The sequence below is a fragment of the Pseudophryne corroboree genome (assembly GCF_028390025.1).
Source record: "Pseudophryne corroboree isolate aPseCor3 chromosome 11 unlocalized genomic scaffold, aPseCor3.hap2 SUPER_11_unloc_2, whole genome shotgun sequence".
Taxonomy (NCBI): domain Eukaryota; kingdom Metazoa; phylum Chordata; class Amphibia; order Anura; family Myobatrachidae; genus Pseudophryne; species Pseudophryne corroboree.
The window spans coordinates 490224-508057 of NW_026967478.1; the positions used below are offsets into that span (position 1 = coordinate 490224).

A 17834-nucleotide genomic window follows, 5' to 3' on the forward strand; every position below is an offset into this window, starting at 1 on the left:
AGAGGAAGATCTGAGACAAAGAAATCTGACTTTTACCAGAGCTGACCAGAGGAAAGCACAAACACAGTCCCCCACTACCACAAATAATGCAGTCGAGTTTCCCACATTTGGGGAAATCACAGGGGTCATCATACCCAGAATGCAATGAATGAACCTCACCCTGGGAGAACAATCTTCATGACCATGATCAGGGGCGGATCCAGAAAAAAATTACAGGGGGGGCACCATAAGGGACGTGGCTTCGTTGGAATGGGCGTGGCTTCGTTGGAATGGGCGTGGTATTGCAGGAAAAGACTACCTTATACCCCAGTTTTGCAACCTGCACGCCCAGACGTTGGCCACCACAGAAAAGAAAAATAATCCTGATTCATGCCCCTTACATTATTTGTCATTTTTCCTCCTTATAGTAATGCCCAGTATACATTATTCCACATACTGCAATGGCCCTTAGACATTATTCCACACACAATAATGCACATGACACAATATGCACACACTGTAATGCCCCAGACACATTATGCCACACACCGTAATGCCTGTGACACATTATGCCAGGAATCGCAATGCCCGTTATACATTATGCTACACACTGCACTGCCCCTGATACATTATAGCACATACAATGTCTGGGACACATTATGCCACACACTGCAATGACCTTGAGACATTATACCACAATGCCCGTGATATAGTATACCATACACCGTAATGCCTGTGACACATACCGCAATGCCCGTTATACCCTATGCCACACACCGCAATGCCCGTTATATATTATGCCACACTGTAATAACCCTGAGACATTATACCACATACCACAATGCCCGTGATATAGTATACCACACACCGTAATGCCTGACACATTATGGCACACACCGCAATGTCCGTGATACATTATGCCACACACTGCAATGACCCTGAGACATTATACCACATATCACAATGCCAGCGATAGAGTATACCATACACCGTAATGCCTGCGACACATTATGACACACACCGCAATGTCCGTGATACATTATGCCACACACCGTAATGCCCATTACACATTAAGTCCTACAGTAAGGCTTCTAATTACTTTTCAAATACCTGCTCGTTGTCAGGGGTTTCATGCACTGGGTGTCATGCTCGTTGCCAGGGGTTTCATGCTCTTGGTTCCATGCACGGTGCCAGGGGTTTTCATGCTCAGGGTGTCATGCTCGTTGCCAGGGGTTTCATGCACTGGGTGTCATGCTTGTTGCCAGGGGTTTCATGCACTGGGTGTCATGCTCGTTGCCAGGGGTTTCATGCACTGGGTGTCATGCTCGTTGCTAGGAGGTAGTCCTTGTTGCTAGGGCTGTGCTCCCAGTGCCACATATGTCCCCAGTGCCAGATATTCCCCCACGGTGCCAGGTACTCACATGCCCCCAGTGCCAAATATAGCCCCCCCATGTGCCAGGTACACATATACCCCCAGTGCCAGATATTCCCCGACAGTGCCACATATGCCCCCAGAGCTATATATGCCCCCATTGCCACATATGGATATGCCCCAGTGCCAGATATTCCCCCCCCCAGTGCCACATATGCCCCCAGTGCCAGACAATGCCCCAGTGCCAGATATCCCTTCCCTGCCAGTTATTCCCCCCAGTGCCAGATATCCCCCCCCCAGTGCCACATATGCCCCCAGTGCCAGATATCACCCCCCCAGTGCCAGATATGCCCCCAGTGCCAGATATCCCCCCCCAGTGCCACATATGCCCCCAGTGCCAGATATCCCCCCCCCCAGTGCCAGATATGCCCCCAGTGCCAGATATTCCCCCCAGTGCCATATATGTCCCCAGTGCCAGATATTCGCCCCCCCCCTCCCTGCAAATATGCCCCCAGTGCCAGATATTCCCCCCCAGTGCGTCCCCCGCCCCCCCTTCCTCCGCCGCCGCCGCCGCTGCTCCCCCCGCTCCCCTGCTGTTAGGAGGGACACGGAGGGCACAGTGCACGCCTCCCTGTGTCCCTCCTGGGTCTCCGGCGGCCGCGGGTCACTGTAATAAAGGAAGTGCTCACGAACGGCACTTCCTTTATGAGACCAGCGGCCGCCGGAGACACAGGAGGGACGCAGGAGAGGCGCGCACTGTGCCCTCCGTGTCCATCCTAACAGCAGGGGACGAAACGAGACCGCAGACTGACATGCGGACACTCGTCCGCATGTCAGTCTGCACTAAAAATGACAGGGGGGGCACGTGCCTTGGTGCCCCCCCCCCTAAATCCGCCACTGACCATGATATCTCCTATGCAAAATAAGTATGATTTGGGATAGGGCTGGGGAGGGCCGCTGCTCAGGCACATCTCTGTCAAGTAAAGGCGATTCAACTGAGGCAGCACAAGGGAACTCTCATCTGGGGACAACAACTGCAGGGAGAACACATATTTTCAGATGGACATGGGAGGGCAGAAGGCTGCCTAATACTGAAGCACCCCCAAACAACAAACCAAATGCAATAACTAGTGCAAGCATTCCTGGGGGAAGGCCTGCAGCAGATGGATTTGCATATGGTGATGTCATCCAAGCAGTGGGTCAAAGTTGGCTTCAACCCTCGTCTGCATATGAAAAGAAAAAAGGGATGTGCAGGGCATGGCGGCCTTTTGCGGCGCTTGCATGACCCCTAATTCGCATTAAACACCTCCACCCTCCTTCGGTGTGGGGCTCATGTTGGCTATGCCCCAGCAACTGAAGCATTCAAGCTGATTTCTTGCAGCAGCTGGGCACTGTAACAGCTCCAGAGCTGCTCTGTAAGGCAACTAAAAGGGTGTGGGCCCTGCAGCACTACCTGTAGTTCGCATTGTGCATTGGAAGGCACAAAGTAAGCAGACGGGAGAAGTCAGGATAGTGCGCAAGGGCATAGAAGGGAGCGGTTCAAGAAAAGAGAAGTGGAAACAGACAGCAAACTAGGCTGGAGAGAGACCTGAGACAAAGAGATCTGAATTATACGAGAGCCGACCAGAGGAAACACAAATTATGCAGTCAAGTGTCCCACATTTGGGGAAATCGCAGGAGCAGCACACCCAGAGTGCAATGGGTGAGCCTTGCCCTGGGAGAAGCACCTTCCTGATCATAGTATCTCACCTGGCAGGTAAGTAGGAGTTGAGCTAGAGCTGGGGAGGGTCGCTGCTCGGGCACCCCCCTGTCAAGTGAAGGAGATCCAACTGAGGCAGCACAAGGGAACTCTCGAAAGAAGAACAAGGCTAGAGGAAGATCTGAGACAAAGAAATCTGACTTTTGCCAGAGCTGACCAGAGGAAAGCACAAACACAGTCCCCCTCTACCACAAATAATGCAGTCGAGTTTCCCACATTTGGGGAAATCACAGGGGTCATCATACCCAGAATGCAATGAATGAACCTCACCCTGGGAGAACAATCTTCATGACCATGATATCTCCTATGCAAAATAAGTATGATTTGGGATAGGGCTGGGGAGGGCCGCTGCTCAGGCACATCTCTGTCAAGTAAAGGCGATTCAACTGAGGCAGCACAAGGGAACTCTCATCTGGGGACAACAACTGCAGGGAGAACACATATTTTCAGATGAACATGGGAGGGCAGAAGGCTGCCTAATACTGAAGCACCCCCAAACAACAAACCAAATGCAACAACTAGTGCAAGCATTCCTGGGGGAAGGCCTGCAGCAGATGGATTTGTATATGGTGATGTCATCCAAGCAGTGGGTCAAAGTTGGCTTCAACCCTCGTCTGCATATGAAAAGAAAAAAGGGATGTGCAGGGCATGGTGTCCTTTTGTGGCGCTTGCATGACCCCTAATTCGCATTAAACACCCCCACCCTCCTTCGGTGTGGGGCTCATGTTGGCTATGCCCCAGTACCTGAAGCATTCAAGCTGATTTCTTGCAGCAGCTGGGCACTGTAACAGCTCCAGAGCTGCTCTGTAAGGCATCTAAAAGGGTGTGGGCCCTGCAGCACTACCTGTAGTTCGCATTGTGCGTTGGAAGGCACAAAGTAAGCAGACGGGAGAAGTCAGGATAGTGCGCAAGGGCATAGAAGGGAGCGGTTCAAGAAAAGAGAAGTGGAAACAGACAGCAAACTAGGCTGGAGAGAGACCTGAGACAAAGAGATCTGAATTATACGAGAGCCGACCAGAGGAAACACAAATTATGCAGTCAAGTGTCCCACATTTGGGGAAATCGCAGGAGCAGCACACCCAGAGTGCAATGGGTGAGCCTTGCCCTGGGAGAAGCACCTTCCTGATCATAGTATCTCACCTGGCAGGTAAGTAGGAGTTGAGCTAGAGCTGGGGAGGGTCGCTGCTCGGGCACCCCCCTGTCAAGTGAAGGAGATCCAACTGAGGCAGCACAAGGGAACTCTCGAAAGAAGAACAAGGCTAGAGGAAGATCTGAGACAAAGAAATCTGACTTTTACCAGAGCTGACCAGAGGAAAGCACAAACACAGTCCCCCGCTACCACAAATAATGCAGTCGAGTTTCCCACATTTGGGGAAATCACAGGGGTCATCATACCCAGAATGCAATGAATGAACCTCACCCTGGGAGAACAATCTTCATGACCATGATATCTCCTATGCAAAATAAGTATGATTTGGGATAGGGCTGGGGAGGGCCGCTGCTCAGGCACATCTCTGTCAAGTAAAGGCGATTCAACTGAGGCAGCACAAGGGAACTCTCATCTGGGGACAACAACTGCAGGGAGAACACATATTTTCAGATGAACATGGGAGGGCAGAAGGCTGCCTAATACTGAAGCACCCCCAAACAACAAACCAAATGCAACAACTAGTACAAGCATTCCTGGGGAAAGGCCTGCAGCAGATGGATTTGCATATGGTGATGTCATCCAAGCAGTGGGTCAAAGTTGGCTTCAACCCTCGTCTGCATATGAAAAGAAAAAAGGGATGTGCAGGGCATGGCGTCCTTTTGTGGCGCTTGGATGACCCTTAGTTCGCATTAAACACCCCCACCCTCCTTCGGTGTGGGGCTCATGTTGGCAATGCCCCAGCCCCTGAAGCATTCAAGCTGATTTCTTGCAGCAGCTGGGTACTGTAACAGCTCCAGAGCTGCTCTGTGAGGCAAGTAAAAGGGTGTGGGCCCTGCAGCACTACCTGTAGTTTGCATTGTGTGTTGGAAGGCACAAAGTAAGCAGACGGGAGAAGTCAGGATAGTGCGCAAGGGCATAGAAGGGAGCGGCTCAAGAAAAGAGAAGTGGAAACAGACAGCAAACTAGGCTGGAGAGAGACCTGAGACAAAGAGATCTGAATTATACGAGAGACGACCAGGGGAAACACAAATTATGCAGTCAAGTTTCCCACATTTGGGGAAATCACAGGGGCAGCACACCCAGAGTGCAATGGGTGAGCCTTGCCCTGGGAGAAGCACCTACATGATCATAGTATCTCACCTGGCAGGTAAGTAGGAGTTGGGCTAGAGCTGGGGAGGGTCGCTGCTCGGGTACCCCCCTGTCAAGTGAAGGAGATCCAACTGAGGCAGCACAAGGGAACTCTCGAAAGAGGAACAAGGCTAGAGGAAGATCTGAGACAAAGAAATCTGATTTTTACCAGAGTTGACCAGAAGAAAGCACAAACACAGTCCCCCACTACCACAAATAATGCTGTCGAGTTTCCCACATTTGGGGAAATCACAGGGGTCAGCATACCCAGAATGCAATGAATGAACCTCACCCTGGGAGAACAATCTTCATGACCATGGTATCTCCTATGCAAAATAAGTATGATTTGGGATAGGGCTGGGGAGGGCCGCTGCTCAGGCACATCTCTGTCAAGTAAAGGAGATTCAACTGAGGCAGCACAAGGGAACTCTCATCTGGGGACAACAACTGCAGGGAGAACACATATTTTCAGATGAACATGGGAGGGCAGAAGGCTGCCTAATACTGAAGCACCCCCAAACAACAAACCAAATGCAACAACTAGTGCAAGCATTCCTGGGGGAAGGCCTGCAGCAGATGGATTTGTATATGGTGATGTCATCCAAGCAGTGGGTCAAAGTTGGCTTCAACCCTCGTCTGCATATGAAAAGAAAAAAGGGATGTGCAGGGCATGGTGTCCTTTTGTGGCGCTTGGATGACCCCTCCTTCGGTGTGGGGCTCATGTTGGCTATGCCCCAGCCCCTGAAGCATTCAAGATGATTTCTTGCAGCAGCTGGGAACTGTAACAGCTCCAGAGTTGCTCTGTAAAGCATGTAAAAGGGTGTGGGCCCTGCAGCACTACCTGTAGTATGCATTGTGCGTTGGAAGGCACAAAGTAAGCAGACGGGAGAGGTCAGGATAGTGCGCAACTGCATAGAAGGGAGCGGCTCAAGAAAAGAGAAGTGGAAACAGACAGCAAACTAGGCTGGAGAAAGACCTGAGACAAAGAGATCTGAATTATATGAGAGCCGACCAGAGGAAACACAAATTATGCAGTCAAGTGTCCCACATTTGGGGAAATCGCAGGAGCAGCACACCCAGAGTGCAATGGGTGAGCCTTGCCCTGGGAGAAGCACCTTCCTGATCATAGTATCTCACCTGGCAGGTAAATATGAGTTGGGCTAGAGCTGGGGAGGGTCGCTGCTCGTGCACCCCCCTGTCAAGTGAAGGAGATCCAACTGAGGCAGCACAAGGGAACTCTCGAAAGAAGAACAAGGTTAGAGGAAGATCTGAGACAAAGAAATCTGACTTTTACCAGAGCTGACCAGAGGAAAGCACAAACACAGTCCCCCACTACCACAAATAATGCAGTCGAGTTTCCCACATTTGGGGAAATCACAGGGGTCAGCATACCCAGAATGCAATGAATGAACCTCACCCAGGGAGAACAATCTTCATGACCATGGTATCTCCTATGCAAAATAAGTATGATTTGAGATAGGGCTGGGGAGGGCCGCTGCTCAGGCACATCTCTGTCAAGTAAAGGAGATTCAACTGAGGCAGCACAAGGGAACTCTCATCTGGGGACAACAGCTGAAGGGAGAACACATATTTTCAGATGAACATGGGAGGGCAGAAGGCTGCCTAATACTGAAGCACCCCCAAACAACAAACCAAATGCAACAACTAGTACAAGCATTCCTGGGGGAAGGCCTGCAGCAGATTGATTTGCATATGGTAATGCCATCCAAGCAGTGGGTCAAAGTTGGCTTCAACCCTCGTCTGCATATGAAAAGAGAAAAGGGGCGTGCAGGGCATGGCGGCCTTTTGCGGCGCTTGGATGACCCCTAGTTCGCATTAAACACCTCCACCCTCCTTCGGTGTGGGGCTCATGTTGGCTATGCCCCAGCCCCTGAAGCATTCAAGCTGATTTCTTGCAGCAGCTGGGCACTGTAACAGCCCCAGAGCTGCTCTGTAAGGCAAGTAAAAGGGTGTGGGCCCTGCAGTACTACCTGTAGTTTGCATTGTGCATTGGAAAGCACAAAGTAAGCAGACGGGAGAAGTCAGGATAGTGCGCAAGGGCATAGAAGGGAGCGGCTCAAGAAAAGAGAAGTGGAAACAGACAGCAAACTAGGCTGGAGAGAGACCTGAGACAAAGAGATCTGAATTATACGAGAGCCGACCAGGGGAAACACAAATTGTTAGTGTGTACGGCTATTAACCAAAAGGTTGGTGGTTCAATCCCACCCAGGTACGTAATTGACATTGTTATCAGATTTTGGTGATCTTTAAGTAGACAAGTCAAAATTTCAAACCCCCTGTTATGGTGTAGGGTACCTGGCCTTCTCTGATGCAATCAGAGTTAGATTTGATTCAGTGATTTTATAAAAACAGTTAGGAAGCACAATTTAGCAGTGGGTTGCAGAGAAAAAGAAATATGCTGGCAGAAAAATCCAATTGAGTGATTAAACAGCTCTTCATTTTCTGGCTTTATTTTTATGCTAACAAATTTGTTCTCTGAAAAGTGTCCACAAAGCAAAGTCTCTGATTAACACCTTTGTAGGGATGGTTTTTCACCTATTACTAAATTAAACTTGCTTCATTGGAAAGGCAGCAAGATGCATCCTCATTTCAATGTCTACTGAAATAATACAGGTTGACACCAGGAAACATTAACGCCACTGCATCCTTGCTGCTTTCTCATGTGGAAGTCTGTTTAATGTGAAAACAAGGTGATATCTAATTAGCACACAGGTAAGGAATTAAGAAAATCTTTATTTAAGGGTGAAGATGTTTCTCACAAAATCGTTGCCCCAATGCATCATTGAAATTCAAGCTGGAAAGATGATTTTAATATATCACTTGTACATTTTGTATTGCTCTTCTGGTGACAATGTAGTTTGTTTTTGTCAATTACCATTTTAATAATAGGGTAAAGAAAATGAAGTGGATTTTTGAAAGAAAACAATACTGTCAATATACTATTAAAACAAATTAAAATGGTAAAAGTTATTGTACTTTAAGTAAAAATAAAAGAGCCAAAATATCAATCCCAGTTTTGGATTACTTTAATTAACAAAAAAAATGCATATAGCAGAGGATAGTTTCAATCTGCCTACCTCTGGGTTATGGGCCCAGCATGCTTCCATTGCTGTACTCTGCTGCACATGTAAGTGCAAGAGATCCTGAAGCACTCACTCATCATGGGAAAGTATCAATGTGTTTCTTCGTTGGTTGATAGAAGAAACATCTTACAAAAACTCTCCAGATTATTGACTTTTTTAAGTTTTTCTAGGAAACGTTTTAGATGAATGCTTATTAGCATTTGTCAGTATGTACTTTTGCAAAGTGTCTCTGTGGCGCAATCAGTTAGTGTGTACGGCTATTAACCAAAAGGTTGGTGGTTCAATCCCACCCAGGGACGTAATTGACCTTGTTATCAGATTTTGGTGATCTTTAAGTAGACAAGTCAAATGTCATACCCCCTCTTATTGTGTAGGGTACCTGGCCTTCTCTGATGTAATCAGAGTTAGATTTGATTCAATGATTTTATAAAAACATCTAGGAAGCACAATTTAGCAGTGGGTTGCAGAGAAAAAGAAATATGCTGGCAAAAAAATCAAATTGCGTGATAAAACAGCTCTTCATTTTCTGGCTTTATTTTTATGCTAACAAATTTGTTCTCTGAAAAGTGTCCACAAAGCCAAGTCTCTGATTAACACCTTTGTAGGGATGATTTTTCACCTATTACTAAATTAAACTTGCTTCATTGGAAAGGCAGCAAGATGCATCCTCATTTCAATGTCTACTGAAATAATACAGGTTGAAACCAGGAAACATTAACGCCACTGCATCCTTGCTGCTTTCTCATGTGGAAGTCTGTTTAATGTGAAAACAAGGTGATATCTAATTAGCACACAGGTAAGGAATTACGAAAATCTTTATTTAAGGGTGAAGATGTTTCTCACAAAATTGTTGCCCCAATGCATCATTGAAATTCAAGCTGGAAAGATGATTTTAATATATCACTTGTACATTTTGTATTGCTCTTCTGGTGACAATGTAGTTTTTTTTGTCAATTACCATTTTAATAATAGGGTAAAGAAAATTAAGTGGATTTTTGAAAGAAAACTATACTGTCAATATACTATTAAAACAAATTAAAATGGTAAAAGTTATTGTACTTTAAGTAAAAATAAAAGAGCAAAAATATCAATCCCAGTTTTGATTACTTAAATTAACAAAAAAAAATGCATATAGCAAAGGATAGTTTCATTTTAATTTGTTTTAATAGTATATTGACAGTATAGTTTTCTTTCAAAAATCCACTTAATTTTCTTTACCCTGTTATTAAAATGGTAATTGACAAAAAAAACTACATTGTCACCAGAAGAGCAATACAAAATGTACAAGTGATATATTAAAATCATCTTTCCAGCTTGAATTTCAATGATGCATTGGGGCAACAATTTTGTGAGAAACATCTTCACCCTTAAATAAAGATTTTTGTAATTCCTTACCTGTGTGCTAATTAGATATCACCTTGTTTTCACATTAAACAGACTTCCACATGAGAAAGCAGCAAGGATGCAGTGGCGTTAATGTTTCCTGGTGTCAACCTGTATTATTTCAGTAGACATTGAAATGAGGATGCATCTTGCTGCCTTTCCAATGAAGCAAGTTTAATTTAGTAATAGGTGAAAAACCATCCCTACAAAGGTGTTAATCAGAGACTTGGCTTTGTGGACACTTTTCAGAGAACAAATTTGTTAGCATAAAAATAAAGCAAGAAAATTAAGAGCTGTTAAATCACACAATTTGATTTTTTTGCCAGCATATTTCTTTTTCTCTGCAACTCACTGCTAAATTGTGCTTCCTAGACGTTTTTATAAAATCACTGAATCAAATCTAACTCTGATTACATCAGAGAAGGCCAGGTACCCTACACCATAACAGGGGGTATGAAATTTGACTTGTCTACTTAAAGATCACCAAAATCTGATAACAAGGTCAATTACGTCCCTGGGTGGGATTGAACCACCAACCTTTTGGTTAATAGCCATACACACTAACTGATTGCGCCACAGAGACACTTTGCAAAAGTACATACTGACAAAGGCTAATAAGCATTCATCTAAAACGTTTCCTAGAAAAACTTAATAAAGTCAATAATCTGGAGAGTTTTTGTAAGATGTTTCTTCTATCAACCAACGAAGAAACACATTGGTACTTTCCCATGATGAGTGAGTGCTTCAGGATCTCTTGCACTTACATGTGCAGCAGAGTACAGCAATGGAAGCATGCTGGGCCCATAACCCAGAGGTAGGCAGATTGAAACTATCCTCTGCTATATGCATTTTTTTGTTTGTTAATTAAAGTAATCCAAAACTGGGATTGATATTTTGGCTCTTTTATTTTTACTTAAAGTACAATAACTTTTACCATTTTAATTTGTTTTAATAGTATATTGACAGTATTGTTTTCTTTCAAAAATCCACTTAATTTTCTTTACCCTATTATTAAAATGGTAATTGACAAAAACAAACTACATTGTCACCAGAAGAGCAATACAAAATGTACAAGTGATATATTAAAATCATCTTTCCAGCTTGAATTTCAATGATGCATTGGGGCAACGATTTTGTGAGAAACATCTTCACCCTTAAATAAAGATTTTCTTAATTCCTTACCTGTGTGCTAATTAGATATCACCTTGTTTTCACATTAAACAGACTTCCACATGAGAAAGCAGCAAGGATGCAGTGGCGTTAATGTTTCCTGGTGTCAACCTGTATAATTTCAGTAGACATTGAAATGAGGATGCATCTTGCTGCCTTTCCAATGAAGCAAGTTTAATTTAGTAATAGGTGAAAAACCATCCTTACAAAGGTGTTAATCAGAGACTTGGCTTTGTGGACACCTTTCAGAGAACAAATTTGTTAGCATAAAAATAAAGCCAGAAAATAAAGAGCTGTTTAATCACTCAATTGGATTTTTCTGCCAGCATATTTTTTTTCTCTGCAACCCACTGCTAAATTGTGCTTCCTAGCTGTTTTTATAAAATCACTGAATCAAATCTAACTCTGATTACATCAGAGAAGGCCAGGTACCCTACACCATAACAGGGGGTTTGAAATTTTGACTTGTCTACTTAAAGATCACCAAAATCTGATAACAAGGTCAATTAGGTCCCTGGGTGGGATTGAACCACCAACCTTTTGGTTAATAGCCGTACATACTAACTGATTGCGCCACAGAGACACTTTGCAAAAGTACATACTGACAAAGGCTAATAAGCATTCATCTAAAACGTTTCCTAGAAAAAATTAATAAAGTCAATAATCTGGAGAGTTTTTGTAAGATGTTTCTTCTATCAACCAACGAAGAAACACATTGGTACTTTCCCATGATGAGTGAGTGCTTCAGGATCTCTTGCACTTACATGTGCAGCAGAGTACAGCAATGGAAGCATGCTGGGCCCATAACCCAGAGGTAGGCAGATTGAAACTATCCTCTGCTATATGCATTTTTTTGTTTGTTAATTAAAGTAATCCAAAACTGGGATTGATATTTTGTCTCTTTTATTTTTACTTAAAGTACAATAACTTTTACCATTTTAATTTGTTTTAATAGTATATTGACAGTATTGTTTTCTTTCAAAAATCCACTTCATTTTCTTTACCCTATTATTAAAATGGTAATTGACAAAAACAAACTACATTGTCACCAGAAGAGCAATACAAAATGTACAAGTGATATATTAAATTCATCTTTCCAGCTTGAATTTCAATGATGCATTGGGTCAACAATTTTGTGAGAAACATCTTCACCCTTAAATAAAGATTTTCTTAATTCCTTACCTGTGTGCTAATTAGATATCACCTTGTTTTCACATTAAACAGACTTCCACATGAGAAAGCAGCAAGGATGCAGTGGCGTTAATGTTTCCTGGTGTCAACTTGTATTATTTCAGTAGACATTGAAATGAGGATGCATCTTGCTGCCTTTCCAATGAAGCAAGTTTAATTTAGTAATAGGTGAAAAACCATCCTTACAAAGGTGTTAATCAGAGACTTGGCTTTGTGGACACTTTTCAGAGAACAAATTTGTTAGCATAAAAATAAAGCCAGAAAATGAAGAGCTGTTTAATCACTCAATTGGATTTTTCTGCCAGCATATTTTTTTTCTCTGCAACCCACTGCTAAATTGTGCTTCCTAGCTGTTTTTAATAAAATCACTGAATCAAATCTAACTCTGATTACATCAGAGAAGGCCAGGTACCCTACACAATAAGAGGGGGCTTGAAATTTTGACTTGTCTACTTAAATATCACCAAAATCTGATCACAAGGTCAATTACATCCCTGGGTGGGATTGAACCACCAACCTTTTGGTTAATAGCCGAACACACTAACCGATTGCGCCACAGAGACACTTTGCAAAAAGTACATACTGACAAAGGCTAATAAGCATACATCTAGAACATTTCCAAGAAAAACATTAAAAAATCAATAATCTGGAGAGTTTTTGTAAGATGTTTCTTCCATCAACCAACGAATAAACACATTGGTACTTTCCCATGATGAGTGAGTGCTTCAGGATCTCTTGCACTTACATGTGCAGCAGAGTACTGCAATGGAAGCATGCTGGGCCCATAACCCAGAGGTAGGCAGATTGAAACTATCCTCTGCTATATGCATTTTTTTTTTGTTAATTAAAGTAATCCAAAACTGGGATTGATATTTTGGCTCTTTTATTTTTACTTAAAGTACAATAACTTTTACCATTTTAATTTGTTTTAATAGTATATTGACAGTATTGTTTTCTTTCAAAAATCCACTTAATTTTCTTTACCCTATTATTAAAATGGTAATTGACAAAAACAAACTACATTGTCACCAGAAGAGCAATACAAAATGTACAAGTGATATATTAAAATCATCTTTCCAGCTTGAATTTCAATGATGCATTGGGGCAACGATTTTGTGAGAAACATCTTCACCCTTAAATAAAGATTTTCTTAATTCCTTACCTGTGTGCTAATTAGATATCACCTTGTTTTCGCATTAAACAGACTTCCACATGAGAAAGCAGCAAGGATGCAGTGGCGTTAATGTTTCCTGGTGTCAACTTGTATTATTTCAGTAGACATTGAAATGAGGATGCATCTTGCTGCCTTTCCAATGAAGCAAGTTTAATTTAGTAATAGGTGAAAAACCATCCCTACAAAGGTGTTAATCAGAGACTTGGCTTTGTGGACACTTTTCAGAGAACAAATTTGTTAGCATAAAAATAAAGCCAGAAAATGAAGAGCTGTTTAATCACTCAATTGGATTTTTTTTGCCAGCATATTTTTTTTCTCTGCAACCCACTGCTAAATTGTGCTTCCTAGCTGTTTTTTTATAAAATCACTGAATCAAATCTAACTCTGATTACATCAGAGAAGGCCAGGTACCCTACACAATAAGAGGGGGTTTGAAATTTTGACTTGTCTACTTAAATATCACCAAAATCTGATCACAAGGTCAAATACGTTCCTGGGTGGGATTGAACCACCAACCTTTTGGTTAATAGCCTTACACACTAACCAATTGCACCACAGAGACACTTTGCAAAAAGTACGTACTGACAAAGGCTAATAAGCATTCATCAAGAACGTTTCCTAGAAAAACTTTAAAAAGTCATTAATCTGGAGAGTTTTTGTAAGATGTTTCTTCCATCAACCAATGAAGAAACACATTGGTACTTTCCCATGATGAGTGAGTGCTTCAGGATCTCTTGCACTTACATGTGCAGCAGAGTACTGCAATGGAAGCATGCTGGGCCCATAACCCAGAGATAGGCAGATTGAAACTATCCTTTGCTATATGCATTTTTTTTGTTAATTAAAGTAATCCAAAACTGGGATTGATATTTTTGCTCTTTTATTTTTACTTAAAGTACAATAACTTTTACCATTTTAATTTGTTTTAATAGTATATTGACAGTATTGTTTTCTTTCAAAAATCCACTTCATTTTCTTTACCCTATTATTAAAATGGTAATTGACAAAAACAAACTACATTGTCACCAGAAGAGCAATACAAAATGTACAAGTGATATATTAAAATCATCTTTCCAGCTTGAATTTCAATGATGCATTGGGGCAACGATTTTGTGAGAAACATCTTCACCCTTAAATAAAGATTTTCTTAATTCCTTACCTGTGTGCTAATTAGATATCACCTTGTTTTCACATTAAACAGACTTCCACATAAGAAAGCAGCAAGGATGCAGTGGCGTTAATGTTTCCTGGTGTCAACCTGTATTATTTCAGTAGACATTGAAATGAGGATGCATCTTGCTGCCTTTCCAATGAAGCAAGTTTAATTTAGTAATAGGTGAAAAACCATCCCTACAAAGGTGTTAATCAGAGACTTTGCTTTGTGGACACTTTTCAGAGAACAAATTTGTTAGCATAAAAATAAAGCCAGAAAATGAAGAGCTGTTTAATCACTCAATTGGATTTTTCTGCCAGCATATTTCTTTTTCTCTGCAACCCACTGCTAAATTGTGCTTCCTAGCTGTTTTTATAAAATCACTGAATCAAATCTAACTCTGATTACATCAGAGAAGGCCAGGTACCCTACACCAGGCCTGGCCAACCTGTGGCTCTCCAGATGTTCTGAAACTACACATCCCAGCATGCCCTGCCACAGTTTTAGCACTCCTTAATAGCAAAACTGTGGCAAAGCATGATGGGACTTGTAGTTTTTCAACAGCTGGAGAGCCACAGGTTGGCCAGGCCTGCCCTACACCATAACAGGGGGTTTGAAATTTTGACTTGTCTACTTAAAGATCACCAAAATCTGATAACAAGGTCAATTACGTACCTGGGTGGGTTTGAACCACCAACCTTTTGGTTAATAGCCGTACACACTAACTAATTGCGCCACAGAGACACATTGCAAAAGTATATACTGACAAGGGCTAATAAGCATTCATCTAAAACGTTTCCTAGAAAAACTTTAAAAAGTCAATAATCTGGAGAGTTTTTGTAAGATGTTTCTTCCATCAACCAACGAAGAAACACATTGGTACTTTCCCATGATGAGTGAGTGCTTCAGGATCTCTTGCACTTACATGTGCAGCAGAGTACAGCAATGGAAGCATGCTGGGCCCATAACCCAGAGGTAGGCAGATTGAAACTATCCTTTGCTGTATGCTTTTTTTTTGTTAATTAAAGTAATCCAAAACTGGGATTGATATTTTGGCTCTTTTATTTTTACTTAAAGTACAATAACTTTTACCATTTTAATTTGTTTTAATAGTATATTGACAGTATTGTTTTCTTTCAAAAATCCACTTCATTTTCTTTACCCTATTATTAAAATGGTAATTGACAAAAACAAACTACATTGTCACCAGAAGAGCAATACAAAATGTACAAGTGATATATTAAAATCATCTTTCCAGCTTGAATTTCAATGATGCATTGGGGCAACGATTTTGTGAGAAACATCTTCACCCTTAAATAAAGATTTTCTTAATTCCTTACCTGTGTGCTAATTAGATATCACCTTGTTTTCGCATTAAACAGACTTCCACATGAGAAAGCAGCAAGGATGCAGTGGCGTTAATGTTTCCTGGTGTCAACTTGTATTATTTCAGTAGACATTGAAATGAGGATGCATCTTGCTGCCTTTCCAATGAAGCAAGTTTAATTTAGTAATAGGTGAAAAACCAACCCTACAAAGGTGTTAATCAGAGACTTGGCTTTGTGGACACTTTTCAGAGAACAAATTTGTTAGCATAAAAATAAAGCCAGAAAATGAAGAGCTGTTTAATCACTCAATTGGATTTTTTTTGCCAGCATATTTTTTTTCTCTGCAACCCACTGCTAAATTGTGCTTCCTAGCTGTTTTTTATAAAATTACTGAATCAAATCTAACTCTGATTACATCAGAGAAGGCCATGTACCCTACACCATAAGAGGGGGTTTGAAATTTTGACTTGTCTACTTAAATATCACCAAAATCTGACCACAAGTTTAATTACGTCCCTGGGTGGGATTGAACCACCAACCTTTTGGTTAATAGCCGAACACACTAACCGATTGCGCCACAGAGACACTTTGCAAAAATTGCATACTGACAAAGGCTAATAAGCATTCATCTAAAACGTTTCCTAGAAAAACTTTAAAAAGTCAATAATCTGGAGAGTTTTTGTAAGATGTTTCTTCCATCAACCAACGAAGAAACACATTGGTACTTTCCCATGATGAGTGAGTGCTTCAGGATCTCTTGCACTTACATGTGCAGCAGAGTACTGCAATGGAAGCATGCTGGGCCCATAACCCAGAGGTAGGCAGATTGAAACTATCCTCTGCTATATGCATTTTTTTTTGTTAATTAAAGTAATCCAAAACTGGGATTGATATTTTGGCTCTTTTATTTTTACTTAAAGTACAATAACTTTTACCATTTTAATTTGTTTTAATAGTATATTGACAGTATTGTTTTCTTTCAAAAATCCACTTAATTTTCTTTACCCTATTATTAAAATGGTAATTGACAAAAACAAACTACATTGTCACCAGAAGAGCAATACAAAATGTACAAGTGATATATTAAAATCATCTTTCCAGCTTGAATTTCAATGATGCATTGGGGCAACGATTTTGTGAGAAACATCTTCACCCTTAAATAAAGATTTTCTTAATTCCTTACCTGTGTGCTAATTAGATATCACCTTGTTTTCGCATTAAACAGACTTCCACATGAGAAAGCAGCAAGGATGCAGTGGCGTTAATGTTTCCTGGTGTCAACTTGTATTATTTCAGTAGACATTGAAATGAGGATGCATCTTGCTGCCTTTCCAATGAAGCAAGTTTAATTTAGTAATAGGTGAAAAACCATCCCTACAAAGGTGTTAATCAGAGACTTGGCTTTGAGGACACTTTTCAGAGAACAAATTTGTTAGCATAAAAATAAAGCCAGAAAATGAAGAGCTGTTTAATCACTCAATTGGATTTTTTTTGCCAGCATATTTTTTTTCTCTGCAACCCACTGCTAAATTGTGCTTCCTAGCTGTTTTTTTATAAAATCACTGAATCAAATCTAACTCTGATTACATCAGAGAAGGCCAGGTACCCTACACAATAAGAGGGGGTTTGAAATTTTGACTTGTCTACTTAAATATCACCAAAATCTGATCACAAGGTCAAATACGTTCCTGGGTGGGATTGAACCACCAACCTTTTGGTTAATAGCCTTACACACTAACCAATTGCACCACAGAGACACTTTGCAAAAAGTACATACTGACAAAGGCTAATAAGCATTCATCAAGAACGTTTCCTAGAAAAACTTTAAAAAGTCAATAATCTGGAGAGTTTTTGTAAGATGTTTCTTCCATCAACCAATGAAGAAACACATTGGTACTTTCCCATGATGAGTGAGTGCTTCAGGATCTCTTGCACTTACATGT

The 17834-nt window shown here is 41.7% G+C and overlaps 9 non-coding genes across 9 annotated transcripts; all 9 read right to left on the bottom strand.

The window, feature by feature from the left end:
• Nucleotides 1–46: 46 nt before the first annotated feature.
• Nucleotides 47–211, bottom strand: LOC134982103 (U1 spliceosomal RNA). Its single transcript, XR_010190929.1, has one exon. It is a non-coding gene; the product is annotated as a U1 spliceosomal RNA (small nuclear RNA).
• Nucleotides 212–2952: 2741 nt separating this feature from the next.
• LOC134982070 (U1 spliceosomal RNA) lies at nt 2953–3115 on the bottom strand. Its single transcript, XR_010190904.1, has one exon. It is a non-coding gene; the product is annotated as a U1 spliceosomal RNA (small nuclear RNA).
• A 152-nt stretch (nt 3116–3267) lies between these two features.
• On the bottom strand, nt 3268–3431 carry LOC134982057 (U1 spliceosomal RNA). Its single transcript, XR_010190892.1, has one exon. It is a non-coding gene; the product is annotated as a U1 spliceosomal RNA (small nuclear RNA).
• Nucleotides 3432–4102: 671 nt separating this feature from the next.
• On the bottom strand, nt 4103–4265 carry LOC134982071 (U1 spliceosomal RNA). The gene has a single exon (XR_010190905.1). It is a non-coding gene; the product is annotated as a U1 spliceosomal RNA (small nuclear RNA).
• Nucleotides 4266–4417: 152 nt separating this feature from the next.
• LOC134982062 (U1 spliceosomal RNA) lies at nt 4418–4581 on the bottom strand. Its single transcript, XR_010190896.1, has one exon. It is a non-coding gene; the product is annotated as a U1 spliceosomal RNA (small nuclear RNA).
• A 671-nt stretch (nt 4582–5252) lies between these two features.
• LOC134982094 (U1 spliceosomal RNA) lies at nt 5253–5415 on the bottom strand. Its single transcript, XR_010190925.1, has one exon. It is a non-coding gene; the product is annotated as a U1 spliceosomal RNA (small nuclear RNA).
• Nucleotides 5416–5567: 152 nt separating this feature from the next.
• LOC134982060 (U1 spliceosomal RNA) lies at nt 5568–5731 on the bottom strand. The gene has a single exon (XR_010190895.1). It is a non-coding gene; the product is annotated as a U1 spliceosomal RNA (small nuclear RNA).
• Nucleotides 5732–6377: 646 nt separating this feature from the next.
• On the bottom strand, nt 6378–6540 carry LOC134982077 (U1 spliceosomal RNA). Its single transcript, XR_010190910.1, has one exon. It is a non-coding gene; the product is annotated as a U1 spliceosomal RNA (small nuclear RNA).
• A 152-nt stretch (nt 6541–6692) lies between these two features.
• Nucleotides 6693–6856, bottom strand: LOC134982124 (U1 spliceosomal RNA). Its single transcript, XR_010190948.1, has one exon. It is a non-coding gene; the product is annotated as a U1 spliceosomal RNA (small nuclear RNA).
• Between the last annotated feature and the right edge of the window lie 10978 nt (nt 6857–17834).